A 22783-nucleotide genomic window follows, 5' to 3' on the forward strand; every position below is an offset into this window, starting at 1 on the left:
AAGGCCGAGTGGGGACGGCACTTCCCCCATCCGTGTACACTAGTGGTTGCCTCCTTGAAGCAACCCACCTTTGTGAGTATTATTGCACCAGATTAAGCTCATCCAGAACCAACCAAGACGTTATTACACCAGATCGGGCTCCCGGTGGCCGGGTGTTTTTTGTTTGTTTCTCTCCAGCTTCGAACATCAGTAAAAGAACGGTTTCCATTCATTTTGAATGGAAGCAGTTAAAAAAATAAATAAATAAAAAATTAGGCAAAAACCATGAGGGAACCGTCTGGGTGAACCAGCCCTAAAGCTCCAGCTTTTAGCATTTAAAGGGAGCCTAAACTGAGAGGGATATGGATGTTTCCTTTTAAAGGGAACCAGAGCTAACGGAAGGAAAAGCTGTTATACATACCTGGGGCTTCCTCCAGCCCCATACCCACGCATCGCTCCCACGCCGCCATCCACCGCTGCCCGCATCTAGGAGAACCGGCTCCCATCAGTGATGTCATCGGAGCCGCGCTACGCAGGAGAAGTGCGCCCTCTACGTATCTCTCCATACACTGCTACAGAGATACGCAAAGAGCGCACCTCTGCTACGCTAGACTGGCTCCGACTGGCAGCATAGCGGGGTCCCGGTTCTCCTAGATGCGGGCAGCGGTGGATGGCGGCGTGGGAGCGATCTGTGCGTATGGGGCTGGAGAAAGCCCCATGTATGTATAACAGCTTTTCCTTCCATTAGCTCTGGTTCTATTTAAACAATACCAGTTGCCTGGCAGTCCTGATGATCTCTTTAGCTGCAGTAGTGGCTGAATCACACACCTGAAACAAGCATGCAGCTAATCCAGTCTGACTTCAGTCAGAGCACCTGATCTGCATGCTTGTTGAGGGACTGTGGTTAAATGTATTAGAGACACAGGATCGGCAGGAGAGTCAGGCAACTGGTATTATTTTAAAAGGAAAAATCAATATCCTCAGTTTAGGTTCCCTTTAACGATACCGTTCAAATGGGCAAAGATTACAAGCCCCATAGAAGCCCGTGTGAACCAAACCTTGTAAAAACAGACCTTCACAACCTTCACACATGTGAGCTGAAGCAATAAACAGAATGGTGGCCGAACGCTCAGGTACACGCAAGCAGGAACATGAACCTTAAACACAAAATTGTCCTATAAATTCTTACTAACAGCCTGAGATCAAATGCCAGACACTTCAAAGTACAGCACTGCTTCTACAAACAAACTTTATGCAGACTAACTCACGTTTCATAGCAGCTCAAGAAAAAAAAAAAGTCTCCAGACCAACGGAGAGTCCAAGCTGGCAAATCTCCTCAGGCAAGTCACTCGTGGACAGAACGCAGGTGTACAGCGCGTAAGCAGCCGGTTCTCTCTAAAGGCTGGCAAATCTCCTCAGGCAAGTCACTCGTGGACAGAACGCAGGTGTACAGCGCGTAAGCAGCCGGTTCTCTCTACAGGCTGGCAAATCTCCTCAGGCAAGTCACTCGTGGACAGAACGCAGGTGTACAGCGCGTAAGCAGCCGGTTCTCTCTACAGGCTGGCAAATCTCCTCAGGCAAGTCACTCGTGGACAGAACGCAGGTGTACAGCGCGGAAGCAGCCGGCTCTCTCTACAGGCTGACCTCTCTCTCCTCAGGAGCTACACCTCTGCCACCTACCTCACAGCAGCATCTTGTGGACAGACTAGAAGATCTAGCCGGCTGTACTAAGACTGATAACTCAACACCCCGCCCTTAAATGCCACAGGGAGAGGTCGTTCCTGCCAGAAGGGACATGATTCATTTAAGCCTAATGTAGATATAAAAATGAATTTTAGTTTTTAACAGTGTGGAAAGGGGTTATAGCATTTTCAGGCTTTTAATTAATTGTCATGTTCACATTGGATAGGTTTTCCGGACCTCTGTGGTGCTTTGTGGTTCAGTATGAAAGCTGGTAGTTCCTGAGACAGGAAATCAGGGACAACAATGAAAATTGGTAGGGTGTGCCCAAACTTTTATTGCCCGAAGCGATCTTTACAATTCATTTTGTTCAGCAGTTTTTGAACGATTTCTGTAACAAGCAGGAGTGGGCTGCTGGTGCTTGTAGCGGGGCATAATAATAATAGTGATACACATTTCCAGCCCGTGCAAAGTTTTCAGCGGACAAAGTGAGACTCGTGTACACTGCTAAGAGCAGAGCTGTGGAGTTGGTACAATTATCCTCAATTTATGAAGCCAACGAAAGACTCCAGGTACCAAAAATGACTCCAACTCCACAGTCCTGGCTAAGAGCACCTGAAAACAAAGAATTTCTTAGGACAATGTAGGGTGAAAGTGTGCAAAAACAGTTAAAAAAAAAAAAAAAAAAAAAAAAAAAAAAGAAAGAAATTGCCTTACCCACCTAAAGAGACACTGAAGCAAATTAATTTTGCCCTTTTTACCTCATAATTGGCTTCAGTGCTCTCAGCACAAGTAAACTGAGGGCTGCAGAGCCCCCAAATCCCGGGGGGCAATGTGGCCGGCATTTCCACAAAGAGGCAGAGGTTTCAGCTTCAGCTCTGCCTCTCCGGATGTCAATGCCGGCGGATCACCGACTCTCCCCACCCCTCTCACTCTTCCTTCACAGAGAGGAGCGGTGATTGACGGCAGGAGAGGCAGTGCTACCGCAGAAAGCTCTGCCTCAGCGCAGCAAAATCCATGACCAAGTTGGTCATGGATGTTTGCACAGGGATTTGGAGGCTCTGCAGCCCTCGTTTTGCAGCGGGGATGCGGCGGTTTAATTGTGCCGAGACTACTGAAGCGAATAATAAGGTAAAAAGGGCAAAATGTATTCGCTGCAGTGTCTCTAAGTACCAGCAGGCTCTGGTATCATTTAAAGAGAACCCGAGGCGGGTATTTTATATCTTAAGATGACACAGAGGCATGTTCTGTGCATAATTGACAGGCCTCTGTTTCTCTGCATTGCCGCCGCTAGTCCCCCCCCCCCCCCCTGCTGTGCTCCCCGAAAAAAGCGCTAGGCTAGCAACAATTGGCTTGTCGCTAGCCTTGTATTTACCTGCAGCCTGTCATTCTATATCGGCTCCCCAACCTCTGTCCCCGCCACTGCCCGCCTCCCTAAGCTTCCTCCAATCGAAAGCCAAGCCAAGACCTGAAGGGTACTTCCTGGGTCACGGCGTAGCCTCCGATTGGAGGAAGCACACGGAGGTGCGCAGCGGCGGGGACAGAGGCGATGGAGCCGATATAGAATGATAGGCTGCAGGTAAATACAAGGCTGTCGACAAGCATATTGTCGCTAGTCTAGCTTTTTTTTTCAGGGGGCAATAAGACTAGCAGCGGCAATAGCGGGACACTGAGACACTGTAATTATGCACAGAATATGTCTATCAAGATATAAAATACCCGCTTCGGGTTCTCTTTAAAGGACACAGAGCCCACCGCTCCCTCCATTCTCCAATCTGCCCCTCCGCTCCTCCTGAGAGCCCCCCAGCACCCTCTTCCTGTTTGGCCGGGCATCCCTGCACCTGCGCTGGCCCAGCTGTGTGCATCCTACAGTGCGCTCTGCCCAGGCGCATGACGTGGTGAGCAGAGTAGGACGCGCGCTGCTGGGCCAGCACATGTGCAATAATGCCCGATCCAGCAGACCAGGAAGAGGATGGACTCTGGTATCCTTTAGGCGATCCTTTGGAATCCTCTGGTATTCATTTATCCTTTAAAGGGAACCAGAGATGAACGTTTCACACAAAATAAACATATCAGTTGATAGCTTGTAAAGAATAAATGCTCTACCTGATAATTTTGCAGCTCTGGTGTGCCTTTTTTAGTGTTTTTTATCCATTATTGCTCCAGGAAAAATCAAATATGGCAGTTGTTCTGGATGTGCTGTCTAGGCTATATGAGACTATGCTGCTATCTAGGCTAAATGCAGCCTTTCATCTATGTGCTTTCATTTTGGTATGATGTACAGCTGCCTGTAGGAAGTCTCTCTCATAGAAATGAAACTGCCGTTATTATCAGTATCTAGTGCACACAGAGCACACAGGGATCATATTACAGCCACAGAGCTTCTCTCTCAGGAGTAGCAGCCTCTCCCATATCATCACAGCTCTCAGTATGCAAAGCAGGAAATCTAAGCCAGGAGAGGGGAAGGCTTGGGCTTGAAAGGACTCCACAGAAGAGTGACTCAGCTATAATGATTCCAGGTCAAACCTCGACTGAATAGTCGGTGGATTCTTATCACAGTTGCTAATAGACTAATTAAGCAGATAACAATGAAACTAAAAGCAGGGTAGGTGTTTACTGTCATGTTCCCACTGATAAATGTAATAAAATACATGAGGGTGCTTCATCTCTGGTTCTCTTTAAGGACCAGGGACTGCAGGTACAAAAAAACATGGCTCAAAGACGCCACACTGACCAGTCGCTGAAGCCCACAGCTCCATGAGCCGGTCAGGAGTATCATTGGCTACTGACCCTGTGATAACTATGAGCCACCTGGCTGACAGTGATCACAGGGTCAGAAGCCATTGAAATCGGATCATTACCGTCATAGCAACGGCAGTGCAAGTGGGCTGAAGCGTCAGGAGAGCAGCGTGATCAGCGGCAGCGTGCAGTTATTGAAATCGATGCCCTGGCAGAGAAGTCCCAAACAGGATGTCAATTAGCCTGGTCTGGAAACTGTTAAGGACACATTACCTGAGGCGAAGCTAAGCACAAATATATATTAATGCTGTATCCACATAGCTCTGTATACTTCCTGTTCCTCTCCTTACATCACCTTCCTCCTTCCCCCCCCCCCCCCCCCCCAATAACTGACAGGAAGAGGAAGGTTTACTGGGATTTTCCCTCCCATTTCCTCCTCTTCCCCACCCCATTCACTCCACGCCCTCTATGCAATGCAGCAAATTGCATATCCGCATGCCTCGGCGCCTGCGGTTCTATCGGACCCCACCATAAATTCTGGCGCTCTATAGTTCGCGTGTGCCCAAATTTCCGCTCTTTTGCGCGTCTTTTAGAATAGGCGCCTAAGACGGCACCCTTTTTTTTTTTATAAGGACTACTGTGCACTTTTTGCCCCGATTCCTCCTGCTTGATTGGCTTTCTACTGTATATGGATAGGGAAGTAGATGTCATATTTTAATGTCTCCACTTAATGGCAGTGTCAAGAGTCCCAGAGTTAAAATACATGAACTATTGACTTTTTATCTATCCCCTGCTCTCATTTGTTGTTCTCTGCCCCAAAAAAAAAAAAAAAAGTATGGTTGTAATTCCCCATCAGTGAGGGTTGGTTACACAAGGGTCGACAAGAGACTCACCTGCATGCCTGAATGTTAACCATTTCAGGCAATAGAAGAAGAAAAGGAACACAACCTAGTTAATTATCACATACAATAATATAGTAGGCTCCTCTCCTTCCATACAAAACACAACCAAACAAATAGAAATAGGGGTTTATATGGGGCAAAAAGTCATATTTAGTCAATCGATTGCATCACTTATTAGTTCACAGATTTCTTCCGATCCAAGTGCAGAGTTCACCGATAGCCCCATACGCGTTACGCAGCCAAAAGCCGCTTCTTCAGAGGCACAAGAAAATCTTACACAACCGAATCCAGATTACAAACGTCTCTAGATTCTGTGATGCTATAAATAAAAGTTAGTCAGAGTAGTGCTCCCCTCCTCCGTCTCAGAGTGCGACCACAAAAGTCTCTGAAGAAGCAGCTTTTGGTTGCAATACCTGTCAAGCTACTATTATTTAGTATTTATATAGCACCAACATCTTCCATAGCACTTTACAGAGTGAATATATAGTCTTATCACCAACTGTCACTCAAGAGGGGCTCACAATCTAATCCCTTCCATAGTCATATCTATATATGTATGGTAGTAGTTGTAGTGTATAAATCAGTCTAGGGCAGAGATCTGCAAACTTGGCCCTCCAGCTGTTAAGGAATTACAAGTCCCACAATGCATTTGCCTTTATCAATCATGACTGTGGCTGTCAGACTCCTGCAATGCATTGTGGGACTTGTAATTCTTTAACACCTGGGGAGCCAAATTTGCAGATCACTGGTCTAGGGCCAATTTAGGGGGAAGCCAATTAAGTTAACTGTATGTTTTTGGGATGTGGGAGGAAACCAAAGTGCCCCGGAGGAAACTGACAAATCGAGAACATTAACTCCGCGCAGATAGTGCCCTCACTGGGATTCGAACCAGCGACCCAGCACTGCACTTGGAGCTATTTATCATTGTTGAATGAACACGTCTGCAAAACTAATACAAGTGATGGAATGGATTGAATTATTAAAACGTTTTGCTACATATAAACTCGCTTGTTTGGATGTGCTAGTTATTAATATGTTTGGTATTGTACATACACATATTTATCTTATGTCACCTCAGATACCCTTTACATAAATTCAAGCCAGCCTGAGGTTATAGGGAGGAAACAAAAAAAAAAATCTACGACCGCAAATACCGCTCCGTCAATTTACCATGCTTTCAACACCCTGCTCTCTGTCCTGATATGACCCAGGCAAAAATTGCAATCTTAATTTTACCAGCAGTGACAAAATTATATCCATCTCTCTAGCCATCTGCTGTACATATACACACTTCAGTTCAAACTCTGACTGGTCCTGCAGACAACAATACTGCAGCTGCAATTCTCTCCAATAGCCCTATGCTATAGAGAAAGTGTGCAGGAGTGGGCCAATACCGCAGCAGGTGGCAAGTACTGGGGCGCACTAACCTGCAGGCTGCCCTCCACCCCCCTCCGTATTTAGCCAGGAAGCAGCTAGAAGCCGGCCGGCACTGTGGCGTGGTAGAGATTAGGGTCTGAGCACACTGGCACGCTTCTGTGCCTTTATCAGCAACAAATCAATGTTATACTCAGATCCACACTGCTGAAAAATGCACAGGAGCGTGCAAATGTGCTCAAGCCCTCGGAGCAAAGAGCAGCCACTTACTTGATGCCTAGTTTTTTTTCTCATTACATTTCATTAAAAAAAAAAAAAACCTTTCCACAAAGTCTGCAAAAAGAAACTCTTAGGTTGCTAAGGTTACTTAAGTTTTCACTTTACATATATGCAAAGTTTCAGATGGGAGGGGCAGAGTGGGAAGAAGATAGGAGATGAAGGGTTAAGCGCTTGGCTGTCATTTTATTTTTTAATGTGTAAACTGTAGACTGCAAGAAAAAAAAACCTGTTTCTCTGTAACGGTTTGTATTGCTGCTTGGCAGGTAACTTTAGGAGCACTTTTGCACAGGGCATACAGCTCAGCAGCATTAGGCTTAGTTCCCATTTATTAAAAAAAAAACCTGTTTGGTAAGTTATTCGAAGTTCTGCTCAGCGCAGGAAGCGGATCCTAATGTTAGAGATAGGATCCACTTCCACTTGTAAAAAAAAAAAAAAAAAAAAACTAAATGCAGTGTCTAAACTTGCCACATTTTCCGGGTAAACCTACGCAATGAAAGCCTAGGAGAACGGACGGTGTGCGTTTTCACTAGGCTTGTCGCTGCAGAGCAGGAGGCAGCCCAACGGTGGCAGGAAAGAGGAGGAGCAGAGCAAGAGGCACCCGAAAGGAGGCAGGACAGAAGAGGAGCAGAGCAGGAGGCACCCCAACAGAAGCAGGAAAGAGGAGGAGCAGAGAAGGAGGCACTCGAATGGTGGCAGGAAAGAGGAGGAGCAGAGCAGGAGGTACCGCAACAGAAGCAGGAAAGAGGAGGAGCAGAGAAGGAGGCACTCGAATGGTGGCAGGAAAGAGGAGGAGCAGAGCAGGAGGTACCCCAACAGAAGCAGGAAAGAGGAGGAGCAGAGAAGGAGGCACTCGAATGGTGGCAGGAAAGAGGAGGAGCAGGAGGCACCCCAACAGAAGCAGGAAAGAGGAGGAGCAGAGTAGGAGGCGCCCCAACAGAAGCAGGAAAGAGGAGGAGCAGAGTAGGAGGCACCCCAACAGAGGCATTAAAGGGGAGGAGCAGAGTAGAAGGCACCATAACAGTGGCAGGACAGAGGAGGAAGAGCAGAGTAGGGGGCACAGTGAAAAGAAAGAGGAGCAGAGTGTAGAGCACAGCTTTATTGTGAAACAGGTCCTTGGAGCCTACAGTAAAGTTGACAGAAAATTTGACTGTCCAGAAGTGAAGCTATAACACACTTTACCATAAATCTAAAATTGTGTACAAGTGTCCTCCAATACTGCTGAACTCCTCTTCAGCTCTCCCGCTCCCTCCATCATTCTCACATGAACTTCCTTTAGCATTCCTACTGTAGGTAACAACTGACGACTGACTCAGGCTACCCTCCATAGAACAGAACAAGGCTAGTAACCAAACAGTATGATGTCCGTACAGTCAAAGGATAAGGTTCAGTCCACACTAGGTATGGTTGCAGAACGCAATCCGGGCTCCGGTTTTCAAAAACAGGAACGCGAACGGATCAGTGTTGCCCTTTTGCAGCATACATTTACAGTGTGCGGTTTAAAAACCGTGCCCCCAGCCTTGGCCATTGGGGGCCGCCAAGCTGGAGGGGGTAGCAGCCAGGAAGGAGGGCAGCGGGCACAGCGGTGGGGAGGAGGGTCGGATCCCCCCCCCCTCCCTCACCTGGGTCCCCTGTCCCCCTCCAGCTATTTGCAAATGCAGCTAGCTGGGAAGCAATTACCTTCCTTGCGCTCCACCGCTCGTCGTGTGACTTATATACTCTCTATACCTCTATACTTCAGTGGCAGGCAGTGCAGGAAGTCACGTGGCGAGCAGAGGAAGGAAGTAGGTAATAGCTGGAAGGGGGGGGGGGAAATCAGGGACGGGGGGATTCAGGTGAGGGAGTGGGGTCCAATCCCCCTCCCTGGCTGCTATACCCTCTGCAGCCTAGCTGTACACCACAGACAGGGCTATAGGGGAATCACCGAATGGAGGTCTGCAGCAGAGGAGGTGGGGGGGAGGGGGGGGGACCATGTGACCACAAGAAAGCTGCTACAGTCTTTCCTATGCAGGGTGACCCCTGCAGCATCTGCTTATGCATCTGCATATGAGAAGGCAGGATCTATAGGCCATAGCAATGGGAAACCAACATTAGGAGGGTAGGGTGAGCTCATGGGAAGGCAGACAGTTATACTGCATGCTGACAGCTCTGCTGTGTGAAGGTGGATCTATATTCAGGGCAGCAGGACGGACTGGCCTCTTTCTGCCTACACAATAGGTATAGGAGATAAGCTGGAAGGCCAGACATGTGTCAGCAGGAGGGGGAGGCGGGCTTCAGCACAGTCTTGGGATTTGTATAGAGTTGATAGGCAAATATAGCAGAAGGTTACAAAGTAGCTATTTTTAGACATCCTTTACACAGACGGTTGTGAGGACTGTTAACTGCGGGCATTTTACCGCTCTAACCGCATAAAGGATCCCATACACTCAAGACCATTTTTGGCCGATCGATCTATTGGTCTATTGCAAATCGATTGACCAATCGATCGATTTGCGGCCAATTTTAAACGATTTCAATCGATCTGGCAGGCTGGAAAATCTAGGTCGATCTGTTGAGATTGCTTATTTTGCATTGGCCCTAATGGAAATCTGATGGCAAAAAAATGCCATCAGATCGATTTTCAATAGATTTCATACTGAAATCTATGGGAAATCTGTTCCTAGTAAAAAAAATGTTACTAATCTATCTGCTGCTAATCTAACGAGTGTATGGCCACCTTAAGATGGCAAAAAAAAAAAAAAACAACGACAACTGGAATTTAACGCATATAGCACCAACATCTCCCGTTGCTCTTCACAGAGTACATAGTCATGTCACTGACTGTCCTCAGGAGGAGCTCACAATCTAATCCTACCATAGTCATAGACTAATGTCCTAACATATTATGTATTTATATAGCACTGACATCTTCTGCAGCACATTACAGAGTACATAGTCATGTCACTGACTGTCCTCAGGAGGAGCTCACAATCTAATCCTACCATAGTCATAGTCTAATGTCCTAACATATTATTATGTATTTATATAGCACTGACATCTTCTGCAGCACATTACAGAGTACATAGTCATGTCACTGACTGTCCTCAGGAGGAGCTCACAATCTAATCCTACCATAGTCATAGTCTAATGTCCTAACATATTATGTATTTATATAGCACTGACATCTTCAGCAGCACATTACAGAGTACATAGTCATGTCACTGACTGTCCTCAGGAGGAGCTCACAATCTAATCCCTATCATAATCATAGTGTAATGTCCTAACATATTATGTATTTAAATAGACATGACATCTTCTGCAGCACTTTACAGAGTACATAGTCATATCACTGAGGCTAAGTTCACAGTGGGACGTTGAAAGTTGCGCTTTAAAACAGCATTTAACGCAGAATAACTCCCTGCAATGAAAAATCAACGCCCGGTTCACAGTGCACACGTTGCGTTGGTGTCTAACGCTGCACGTTAAGTAAAAGTACTGCATGCAGTGCGTTATACACGTTATTAGCTGCGTTGGACTGTTTGCACATGCTCAGTAATGACTTGGAAGCATACTTTTCATTGCCTGTATTTTTTACTGTATCTGCTGTATGCGACGGTAACGCTGCGTTGCCACTTTTTGGGCGCGTTGCGTTGTAAGCTTACGGTGCCACTTTAACGTGGCATTAAAACGCAACGTCCCACTGTGAATCTAGCCTGACTGTCCTCAGAGCTCAATCTTATGCTGAGAATACACAATGCATTTTTTCAGTCGATTTACCGCTCGATCGATTTTCGATTCGTTTTTCCGCTTGATTTTCTTATCTTTTCCTTACTAATTTCCAGTCACTTCTATCAGAAAGCGAGCGGTAAAACGATGGAAAGTAAGATCGGACATGTCGGAAATTATCTATCGCACCATCTATCTGCCGAAAAAACAAATGGTGTATTCCCAGCATAATCCAGTTATAGTCTAATGTCCACTCATCTGAAGCTTTCAACAAGTAGGTTGTTTTTTTCTATTTATTATGCTGTGGGTGCAATATATTCAAAGCGGTTTTTAGCATGGTTGCCCTTTAAAGAGAATTGATGTGAAAATAAACGTATCAGATAAATTGTATGTGTAGTTCAGCTAAGAAATAGAACATTAGCAGCAAAGAAAAAATAAATAAATAAAAGAAGGAGTCTCATTGTTTCCAGAAAGGGAAGAATTAAAGAGAATCTGTACTGTCCGGATTTGTACAATAAAAAACACCTATCGAGTCACTGATCTTCTGGATCCCTCTTTGCCGCTTCCGCCGCTTGACAAAGAAAAGAAGATTAGATAAATAAAAAGACTGTGCAACTAGAAAAGGCTGCAGTAATCCAAACCACATTAGGACAGGTATAGGGACTTATAGGATAGAAGAAATATGGCTGAAAATTTGCTTACAGGGTCCCTTTAAGAAACATCAGTTATCTATGCAAAAGAGCTTCTCTAAGCTCTCCGCCACAGTTTTGTTTTTTGTAGCACTACATCAAAGAAACGGTGCAGATTTGGAGAAGATTTGTCCTGCAGGTGGATAGGGGGTCATCAGCTCTGTTTGTTTTATAGTTTAAAATACAGAGAGTGGCTTGTAATTGCAAATGACAGAATTATGAAATAAAATTTAAAAAAAGGCAATCTTAAAATTAAAATTAGACTTTTCTTTGCTACTAAAGTTCTATTACTTATCCATACTACATGAGTTTTTTTCACTTCAGGCTACTTGCACACCAAGACGTTGCGTTAGGTGCCACGTTAAAGTCGCATAACGTGCACCTAACACAACGTATGGTGCTGCAAGAGAGGACGGTAGAGTGAGCCGCGTTAGGCGGCTCTATCCCTATAAGGTCTCCCAGAGTGGCGCTGATTGGCCGGCGGGACCACGTGATGCGGAGCGAGACAATCCGCATCACGTGGTCCCGCCGGCAATCAGCTGCCTCCAGTGCAGTGAATATTAAGTAGCCATGTGCGCGGCTACTGTAGCTGGCTCTCCCCGCCTCCTCTCTGCCCCCCACTGAGCATGTGCAAACAGTCCAACGCAGCTATAGCCGCTCCAACGCCGTAGCATGCTGCACTTTCCGGACAACGTGCAGCGTTACATGTAACACAACGTGGGCTGTGTGAACAGCCTACTTGTGTTACATTGCTGTGCGTTGGGGGAGCGTTACAGGCGCACTAACGTGCGCCTGTAACGTCCCTGTGTGTAAGCAGCCTTAAGATTAGTGTACAGGCTGTGTATTGTGTTCGGATGGTTCGTGTTAGGAAAAAGGGTTTTAGGTGGTTAGATTTAAAAGGGACCCGAGCAGTACATAGAATAAAAAATGTCACTTACCTGGGGCTTCCTCCAGCCCACCGTAGGCCGCGAGGTCCCCTGGCGTCCTCCTGGCTCCTCTCCATGTCCCTCCGGCGGCTCCCGTTACCGGCGACACGTGGGCCGTGTGTCAGACTGGCTCTTTCTGGATCTTGACGCTTGGTGTCATCACGCCGGCCACTATGCGTCATCACACCGGCCGGCGTGACAGTCCTGCGCATGCGCGGTTTTCTAACTCTAAACCGTGCATGCGCAGGACTGTCACGCCGGCCGCCGTGATGACAATGATTGTCAAGATCCAGGAAGAGCCGACCCGACACGGGAGCCGCCGGAGGGACACAGAGGAGCCAGGGGGACCTTGCGGCCTACGGTGGGCTGGAGGAAGCCCCATGTAAGTGACTTTTTTTATTCTATGTACTGTTCAGGGACTTTAACAATCAGCATAACTAACAAGGTAGCAGCACCCAGAGCTGGGCGAGGGTCTGCGGTCCCATTTTCCCCACTTCCACTAAATGAGCCCTCAGCAACAGCCTTACAGATTTTTGTACCTTGTTCACACTATGTGCTCATTTCGGCAACGCTTATAGCTTGCGACACGCAGGATCAGAAGTGCTTAGACAGCACTGTCTGATGTTCAGACTACATGCGCTGCGATGCATTGTGCAGCAGTACAATGTGCGATCACACTGCTGCATGAATTTTTTTACCAAAGTGCATTTTTTCCCTGTAGTGAATGGGATCAGGAGCGCAACACAGCAGCACAGATGAATTGCGATCACGGGCGTAGCATTCCGCTCGCATGGCCATCTGCGGTACCTAACGTGAACGAGGGCTGAGGCTTTGTTCACATTTTAAATCGCAAGCGAGCGCTTTTGTGTGCAATTTTTTTCCAGCGATTCCCCATGTTTTCTGAGCGTTGAAGCGATTTTGTGTAAGCACTTAAGAACTTTTGCAGAGCGATTCGTTTTTTCACTTCCTAAGAACTCTAATTTACAGCCAAGCTATAAGGTACAACCGGATTTGTTCTGACAGGATGGACAGAGACAAGCACCTGGATCGCCTTAAAGGGGTTCTGTGGGGGTTTCTGAAGAGAAAAACTGCCACTTACCTTGGGCTTCTATGAGCCCCATGCAGCGGTAATGTCCCACGCCGTCCTGCTCCCATCCGCCGTTCTCCGCAGCCGGCACCGGGCTATTATTCGTCTGACATACAGACGAATAATGAGCGTTGCCGTGCCTCTGCTCGCGTCATCTGAGGCTTACTGCGCAGGCGCAGTACAACGGAGCCTTGTACTGCGCTTGCGCAGTAAGCTTCCGATGACGCAGGCGGAAGCGAGCGGGTGCGCGGCCACTAGCGCCGCCGCAGTCGGATCCCATGTCGCTTAGACCGGGGCCGGCGGCGGAGAACGGCAGATGGGAGGAGGACGGCGTGGGACATTACCGCTGCACGGGGCTGATTGAAGCCCAAGGTAAGTGTCCGTTTTTCTCTTCCACAACCCCCCACAGAACTCCTTTAAGAACACTTTCATTAAACAAGGTTACAGTCTTCCTATGGCTGAGGACCAAATCAGGAAAGCCAGCATCCTGAAATATAAGCAAAACCAGAAAGAGAAACGTGCCCCTTTTGGTTGTCACCTACAACACACACCTGGAAATCTTAAGGATTGCTAAGGAACCCTTTTACACAAGGATCACAGACTGAGAAAGATATTCCCTGAACCTCCCCTCTTGTCATATCACCAACCACACAATCTGAAACAGATGATTGTCAGGAGCTCTTTGAATAGGCCTCAACAAAACAGAACATCACCGTGCCGACAAAAAAGATGTGGGACCTGCAGACACATTTACTTCACTGACAGGTTAACGATACCAGATTCACAACAGGAGTACAGAGTACAAGGTACATTTTCCTGTGGTTCCACCAATCTGGTATATCTGATCATGTGTGCTAAATGCCCCAATGTTATGCTGAATACACACGTTGAGATTTCCCGTTCGATTCCCGGGATCGAATCGATTATTTCCAACATGCTCGATTCGGATTTCGATCATTTCTGCCGTCGATTTGCATGTTAAGTATGCCAAATCGACGGCAGAAACGATAGAAATCCGAATCGAGCATGTTGGAAATAATCGGTTCGATCCTGGGAATCGAACGGGAAATCTCAACGTGTGTATTCAGCATTATGTACGTGGGAAAAAAAACTGGACAAACTCTGCTCAAACGTATGAATGGACACAGGCACACTATGAACAATGCCAAATCTGAACTCCCAGTTGCTATACACTTCCGTTCCAACGGACACAGCATGGATGATCTTCGTGTCACTGCCCTGAAGAGTGGCTTCAAAAATGTCAAATGATCGATTAATAGCAGAAACAAAATTTATAAATTGGTTCAAAGCTGTGGACAAGGGCTTGAATAAGGACAAGAACTCTTTCTCAGCCTATATAGCTGAACTTGTGAACTCAGAATTTACGATACCTCTGTGTCAGTCCAACTCCCAGGTCTGTGAGCATGGAGTAAACAAGGATCCTTATCTCAGCTAACAACTTCTCACCACATTTAAATGTTCTGTTTCAATTAAGGCATCTTAATGACATGTATTTATGCTTGAAAAATATCGGTTTTCCCTTTTGATGTTGCATGTATATAGCTGTCTGTACCACCAGCCTGCAAACTAACAGGATGTAAGCCCGTCGAAGGCTGCAAGGCCGAAAGCTTGTTTATTTTTATTCATTTTTAGTTAGCCAATAAATGGTATTATCCTGATTTAAAACTTCTTGATGTCAGTCAAAAAGTGAACTGTCACCCACAAATGAATAAATACAAGGTATTTATTCATGAAAGCGCTGGAGAAGTCGCTATACAAAGTGTTTTTTCAAGCGCTTTGAGATTTCCCTATACCTTCCATTGACCTAAAGCGCTCAGAAAATGCTACAGGCAGCGCTTTTTAAAGTAGAACACAATCAAACCGCTCATATGTGAACTCTCTCATAGGGAATCATTGCACAAGTGCTTTTAGGGCGATTTCTAAAATCGCCAGCACTTACAAAAAAAAAAAAAAAAAATACCCAAACGCTCAGGGTGAACAAGCCCTAAGAGGGCCCACTGTTTGAGTTAGGTCACCCTGCTCAGGCCAATTAGATAAGGGCCAATAATTTAATAAATAATAATCTTAACATTTGTACAGCGCTTTCCGCTAAGGATGCTCACAAGGTGCCACCGTGCAGTTAGGAGTATTGCCCTAGGACTCCTTACTGAATAGGGCCTGACTCTAGCCAGCATTCGAACCCTGGTCTCCCATGTCAAAGGCCAAGCCCTTGACCAATACTCTATCCAGCCACTATATGTTGGGCATAATTACCCAGTTTAGTGCAGGGCGAGTGTGGCAGGGGCATGCATCTGATCTTTATGCTCATTACATAATAGCACATATGAGGCAGAGTTAGTAGTAGCCTTGTCCCAGCTCATGAACACTGGATAATGACAGAGGCTGCATCCGCTCTCATGATGTGAACAGGACCCCTGGTGACACAATGACTGGTGTGTCTGAGCGGGTGGATGATGGAAAGTTCCATTCCCTGCCAGCTAAAAGACCTGTGTGCCCAGGGAGGAAGTGCTGGGAGATACCAAGCCCTCCCAGGTTGTTATTGTGCATTACCGACATTTTCCAGCAGCTCTTTCCAGAGAGCACTGAACTCTGCCATCTATAGAACACGAGATGGCATAAAAAAGAACAAACAAAAAAGATATATTAGATACCTGCCCAAGAGGAGGAAGGCCGTTGGAACCTCCAGATGAGATTTGGTGCAATGATTTGGTCGCGACATAAGCCGTAACATTAATAGCGGCGTTCAGTGAATAACTTTGGTGCCGGCAATTGCCGAAGCTCAAATTAGAAAAAAACAAGGTAATTTGGCTGCCGTAAATATCCGGAGCTCGAAAAACAACTGTCCTCCCCCCCCCCCCCCCCCCTTAGAGGCGGAATAGCATTGACGTCACCCGGACGTTCAGCAGGCGCAGGGTGGGACGTCTTTCAAGCTTCACCTTGCTCCGAAATTTGGCCACGGCATATTTAAAGCCCTCCAGAGGCTTCCCACAACTGGCGCCACTGCCCCGGACCCTCTCAAAGTTTGCACACGCACTACTCATAATGCGCTCGTACATTAAGCCACTAGTATGCGCAGCCATAGCCACACAAATATATATCCAACAAGCTTATGTCGGATACGTTATAGGGGTCCACAGGCAGCAATGGTGGAGTCCAGGTGGACGTGGGAAGCCCCTGCAGGTTTCCAGAGGCTCCCTTCTTCCTAGGCAATGATTACAATGTTTGATTGGGATTTCCAATGGGGGGGGGGGGGGGTGTTCAAAGTGGATCTGAACTCTTGCACAGACATAAGGAACATACATAAATGCACCCTGTTTGTATTCAAAGAATTTAGCCTGTGTAATCCCCCCTCATGTGTGTCTAATCACAAGTTGTAATTTGATATCCCCACATGTCACAACTGCCTATGGCAGATAAGCAGATAAGCTCATTTGAAAGCACAGGATGTTAATATGTCTGCTTCCATGAATCAGGAAGTAGAAACTGTGCAGATTTATTTTAGGATTTGTATCAGCTGGAACAAAGAAATGTTTTTTTGTTTAAAGGTTATCCTGTTGTGTATCTTTTAGAGCGGAGAGGAGTTCTGGGTTCAGGTCCATTTTAACCCAATCGCAAAACAAATGCTGCAAGCACTGCATTAGGGTAAAAATAAAATGCTGTAGCACCAGTGCAAATAGGGCACCGATTACCCTGTTATTCAAACTGCCCTAGCAATCAGCAAATCATATGCAAATTCAAGTGGAATTTTAGCGAAAAGGGGAAGGAAAAAAAAAAAAAAACACCATCAATACATTGCAATGTATTAAGTTAAAAATAAATAGAAAAGAAGTGGTGATTGATATTCACCATGTTATTTGTTCATGTTTGATTCACAATCAGCCTATACCTCATAATCTTTACTACTGGAAGACATGAAAAAAAACAAACCACCAACTGCCATTATCTATAACAATACGATAGGCTAAAAGTTTTTAGAGATATACAGTACACATATGCACAGAGGAAGATTCTGGTTTCTTGGCAGTTGTAAACAGATGTTACCGGTATTTCTCACAATGCAACAAGGCTCACATACAGGAAACTGTCAGGACCTAGGGCCTGACATCACACTGTGGGAGGGGTTTCACCACATTATCAGCCATACAGACCCCCCTGATGATCTATTCGAGAAAAGGTAGACATTTCCCCTGGGAAAGGGGATATCAGCTACTGATTGTCATGAAGTTCAATCCTTGATTACAGTTCCTCTTTAAATATTGGAACTAAATGTGTAAAAGGGGGCGCTGCTCCTCTGAAGGGCTCGTAATCTCATGTTCCAACCACAATCTAACGATAAGTTAAAGGCAGCCAATTAACTAACCAATATGCATGTGGGTTGTGGGAGGAAACCTGAGTGGTCGCAGAAAGCCCACACAAACACGGAGAGAGCGTAGAAACTCCACGCAGATCTTCCCTATGCCAAGATTTAATGAAGAGAGTAGCACAGCAAGGCGAGAGCGCTCAGTATTCAGATAACAGGGACAGCGCAGACTCCATGACAAAAGGAGATTTATACCGCTGCCAGGTGTGCCCAGAACACACTATATAATGCTACACTTCCTGACAGCAAAAGTGAAACGCGTGAGCAAGATTCGTGGGCCGCTCGACTAATGTTTGTTTTTAAATTTAAAGTATACCAGCAGGGGAAAAAAATGCTCCAAATAGACAGTACTGGCCTGGATAATCTAGAACAGTGTTTCTCAACAATTTATTGGTATGTACCCCATTTAAAACCCTGTACTCACCAAGTACCCCCTAGCATAAATACCATTATCACAAGTACCCCTTTTCAAATATATATTTAATCATAGTACATGATATTTGGTTCTAAACAATTTCCAAGCATTTACCATTGCTTTTAATTAGCTAAAATACAAATTTGGTATTTTTGAAACAAGATTTATAATTTTCTAAAAAGTCTAAATTTGGTATCCTTGGTTAAGTACATCAAGCCCGAGTACCCCCCGGAAACATCAGGAGTACCCCCTGGGGTATGCGTACCACACGTTAAGAACCTAGGATCTAGAAGGAGGGGTGTAAAACTCAAATACAAAGTGGGCTGAAATTGAACAAGGGGACCAAGTTGTGGGTCAAACTCAGACTAGTGGCCACCTCCCTCCCTTACAGTTCCCTGATGTCTAATGCCCCCAATACAGTTACCTCGTGTTTAGTGGTCCTTAATCCCTCCCTCCCCTATACTGTTCCCTGGTGTCTAGTGCCCCCCCCCCCTTCTCCCCTACACAGTTCCCTGGAGCCTGGTGACCCCCTCCCTCCTCTATTCACTTCCCTGGCGTCTAGCGCCGCCTATCCTCTATACAATTCCCTGGTTCTCCCCCATACACAGTTAAAGGGAACCTTAACTGAGACGGATATGGATGTTTCCCTTTAAACAATACCACCAGTTGCCTGGCAGCCCTAATGATCTCTTTGGCTGTAGTAGTGGCTGAATCACACCTGAAACAAGCATGCAGTTAATCCAGTCTGACTGCAGTCAGAGCACCTGATCTGCATGCTTGTTGAGGGGCTGTGGCTAAAATTATTAGAGAGACACAGGATCAGCAGGACAGGCAACTGGTATTATTTTACAAGGAAAAATCCATATCCTTCTCAGTTTAGGTACCCTTTAAACTCGGTCTTATGCACCCCTCCCTTTTCTATATAGTTTCCCAGTGTTTAGTGCCACCCCCCCACCCCCCCTATACAGTTCCCTGGTGTCTAGTGATTTTCCCTACCTCTTCTTTATGGCTTCCCTGGTGATCTAGGGCTTGACCTCCAATATAGAATTCCTGGTGGTCTAGAGTGGACCAAACATAATGCAACATTGGAAAACCACTTGGGGGCCAAATTTGGCCCGCGGAACGGAGCTTGACATGAATGATCTAGAGGCTTCCCCCATCCGCTCACAAATCCCCTTGACTAGGGCTAGACAATGGAGCGCGGCTGCACTGCGCATGCACCTGACGGCTCGCGCCTGCACAGCAGCATAGGCTACTAGCTCAGGCTCTGTTTTTGCCAAACACAAGCGGCTGCGTGCTACTGGACAATCCAACATGCGCCTGCGCTCGTTCACGTACGGGAGCACGGTCACGTGCCGGAAAGCTGAAGAGGACCTCTACCATCGTATCTACCTTTTCCTTCTAACAGAGCCACAAGTTTGCTTTAATGTGATAAAAACACAATTGACCATTTCATAGCCATCTAGGAATTTCCAAAACTAACCAGAAGTGCAACCTGAACACTTTCTGAAATGCAGACCACCTAGAAATTCTCTTCCTGAGTGAGTAATTAAATGCACAAAGAAGGACCCCGCAATCATTTTCAACACTTAGGGCTAATCCAGTGACTGGCAACAACCTTCAAGCATTCAGCCTGACATTTTATCTCGAAACCCTGCCCTGCCATTAGGGACGCCCATTCAGATTCCACAGAAATGAAATTTCCATATTTCCGATCGGAAATCAGAAAACGAGGATCAGATTTCTGCAGAAATAATACATTACCGCAACTCTGTAATTTAGCCTAAATAGAGAGCTCGGAAGCATTGGACCAGAGAATGCAGAGTCAACTCAAAAGCATTTGGCCAATTAGAGAATGCAAAAAAAATAAAAAAAAAATAAAGTGTCCCAAAAGTGGGAGTCTCGGCTTATACTCAGGTCACTACTAACCCCCACTATATGCACAGCTGTGCATCATCTTGAGGTAGACCGCACACTTGACATTTCCGTGGGAGGTCCCAGCTAACCTCATCTGAAGTTGTAGCCTTGGAAGGCATACAGGGACAGTGTCTACTGAGTGGTGAGAATCCTGGCATTCCTATATCAAGTTTTAGATACATGACTATGTGGCTCTGCATTCCTTGGTTTATCTTTACACCAGCTTAAACTTTGCAACAGGAGTTCTTTGCACGCCCATCTCCATTGTAGGCCTATGTTCTGGCTTATTATTGCAATCTGCTGAATTTATGCTGCTTTTATAATATATGGTTGTGGCCGGCCATGGCTGTGAGTGGTGTTGTGGTTGTGGCTTTTGCCACCCCCGGCTTATATTTGGACCAAACATTTTTTCCACGTGTTTTTCAAGTTAAAAGTTGGGGGTGTCTGCTTATACTCGAGTATATACGGTAATCAGAAGCATTCGACGTTGGCAGAAATTGGGATTTCCGCTGAATCAGAAATCGTCATTTCCGACCATCCAAACCTGCCAAACAGAAAGTTCGCTTATAAACATCAAGATAGCCCATGTGCGATAAAGTATGGAAGCAAAGGGGTGACGCAATAAGTCCAGCGAATGATCAATAGAGTACATCTTGGACTTCAAGACTCAAAGCTGCACAGTGAAGTTCATCATTCTACAGCTCTTTCCAAAGCAATTCCTTTAAAGCGGTATAAAAACCCGGACATAATATTCAATAAAAAGATGTTTTCCTACTTTTTATATGCCATACGGTTATCATATTTGCATTTGTGCACAAGTATTATTCATTTAGAAATTACAAGTTCCCAAAAGTACAGTTTGCTTTGAGAGCTGCCTTTGCATTTTATTCATAACTGGTTTTAGGCCTAGTGCACACCAGAGCGGTTCGGCTGCGTTTTGCGATCCGCTTGCGGCTGCGGATACGCTTGGGTAATGTATTTTAATGGGCTGGTGCACACCAGAGCGGGAGGCGTTTTGCAGAAAAGCATACTCCCAGGGTGAGGCATTTTTTGGATTGCGGATGCGTTTCTGCCTTAAAGTATAGGAAAAACGCAAACCGCTCTGAAAAACGGCAGTTTAGAGCGGTTTGCCAGGCGTTTTTTGTTACAGTAGCTGTTTAGTAACAGCTTTACTGTAACAATACATGAAATCTTCTACACCAAAAACGCTTCACAAAACCGCAAAGTGCTAGCTGAAACGCTACAGAAAAATAAGAAAAAGCGTTTCAAAATCTGCTAGCATTTTGCGGATCTGCTAGCGGTTTTTGGTGTGCACCAGGCCTTATGCATGTTGTATTGAAGGCAGAAATACTTTCAGTATCTCTGTGTCCAGGAGCTTCTGCACAGTCAGAGAATGTGTCATATTCCTCACTTGATACAATCAAGTAAACACAAGATAACATTATCCACAGTTCGGATGCATCCAGCTTTGCTGGCAGGGAGCTTCTAATTCCTGTGTGTAACCCTTTGTTATACTGTTCTAGTAAAAAAAAAAAAAAAAAAAAAAAAAAAAAAAAAAAAAGGAAAGAAAGGAGGAATGTGCCATTAGGTTTCTAATGTTTTATTATTACTACATTTATCACCGACATCTTCCGCAGCGCTGTACAGAGTATATGGTCTTGTCACATAACTGTCCGTCAGAGGGGCTCACAATCTAATCCCTACCATAGTCATGTGCGTAACCGATTAACTTATCGGTTTGTTTTTGGGATGTGGGAGGAAACCGGAGTGCCTGGAGGAAACCAACACAAACACAGGAAGAACATACAAACTCCATGCAGATGTTGTGCTGGCTGGGATTTTAACTGGGGACCCACCGCTGCAAGGCAAGAGTGCTAACCACTACACCACCGTGCTGCTGTAATGTGTGAAACTGAAAGGACTGTATTGGTTAGTAACCTTTACTTCCGCACTAACTTGCTGATAAAAAAGAAAAGCAATTCTTCCAATTTCACTCTACAGGTTACGCAGAATAGTGGTAGTGCTCCAACGAAATTTTACTATCCCCTTCCCCTCCCTAAGCCTCCTGCCTATCAATTTGTCACTGAATGTAAGCAGATTCGACAGATAGGCTATTTCATCGGCAGACCAGCAACAATTTCAGTTTGCTTACATGCAACTATAGATGGCCAATGAGATTTTAATAACTCTGGCTTGCATTGAAACTGGATGCAAATTGAGCCAAAAGTATTTCCTGACGATTTTGATTGGCTGAGTTCTAAGTCACAGACAAGTTGTATTCAGTCCAGAATGTTAAGCATCTTGGTGACCATCTTTTCTTACATGTAAACACACAAAATGTGTCTATATAACAAAATAGTGCTACAGGGCTTCCCAACAGGGACTGCGACATGAGTGTTACAACTTCCTACCTGTCAATGGAATCCAGCCCTGTTCACACTACAGTAAAAAACGCTGCGTGGGATATATAGCAGTGGGTGATGATGGGATAAAAAGCAGGGGGTGATGATGATGGGATATATAGCAGGGGGTGATGATGGGAGCAGGTTATGATGATGGATATATAGCAGGGGTGATGATGGGAGCAGGTATGATGGTGGGATATATAGCAGGGGTGATGATGGGAGCAGGATATGATGATGGGATATATAGCAGGGGGTGATGGTGGGAGCAGGTTATGATGATGGGATGTATAGCAGGGGGGATGATGGTA

The 22783-nt window shown here is 45.7% G+C and overlaps 1 protein-coding gene across 2 annotated transcripts in view; it reads right to left on the reverse strand.

Annotated features, from left to right (window-relative positions):
* MGAT5 (alpha-1,6-mannosylglycoprotein 6-beta-N-acetylglucosaminyltransferase) overlaps positions 1-22783 on the reverse strand; it is a 236132-nt gene that overhangs the window by 210940 nt on the left and 2409 nt on the right. The window contains exon 1 of one of the 2 annotated variants that reach the window (XM_068245939.1): positions 1248-1631. The exons of the other annotated variant lie outside the window; for it this stretch is intronic. The gene's annotated coding sequence lies outside the window, so the exon portion shown is untranslated. Of the gene's footprint in view, positions 1-1247; positions 1632-22783 lie in introns of those variants that run through there. 2 annotated transcript variants of the gene reach the window in all.

Source organism: Hyperolius riggenbachi, chromosome 7, assembly GCF_040937935.1.
Source record: "Hyperolius riggenbachi isolate aHypRig1 chromosome 7, aHypRig1.pri, whole genome shotgun sequence".
NCBI classification, from domain to species: Eukaryota; Metazoa; Chordata; class Amphibia; order Anura; family Hyperoliidae; genus Hyperolius; species Hyperolius riggenbachi.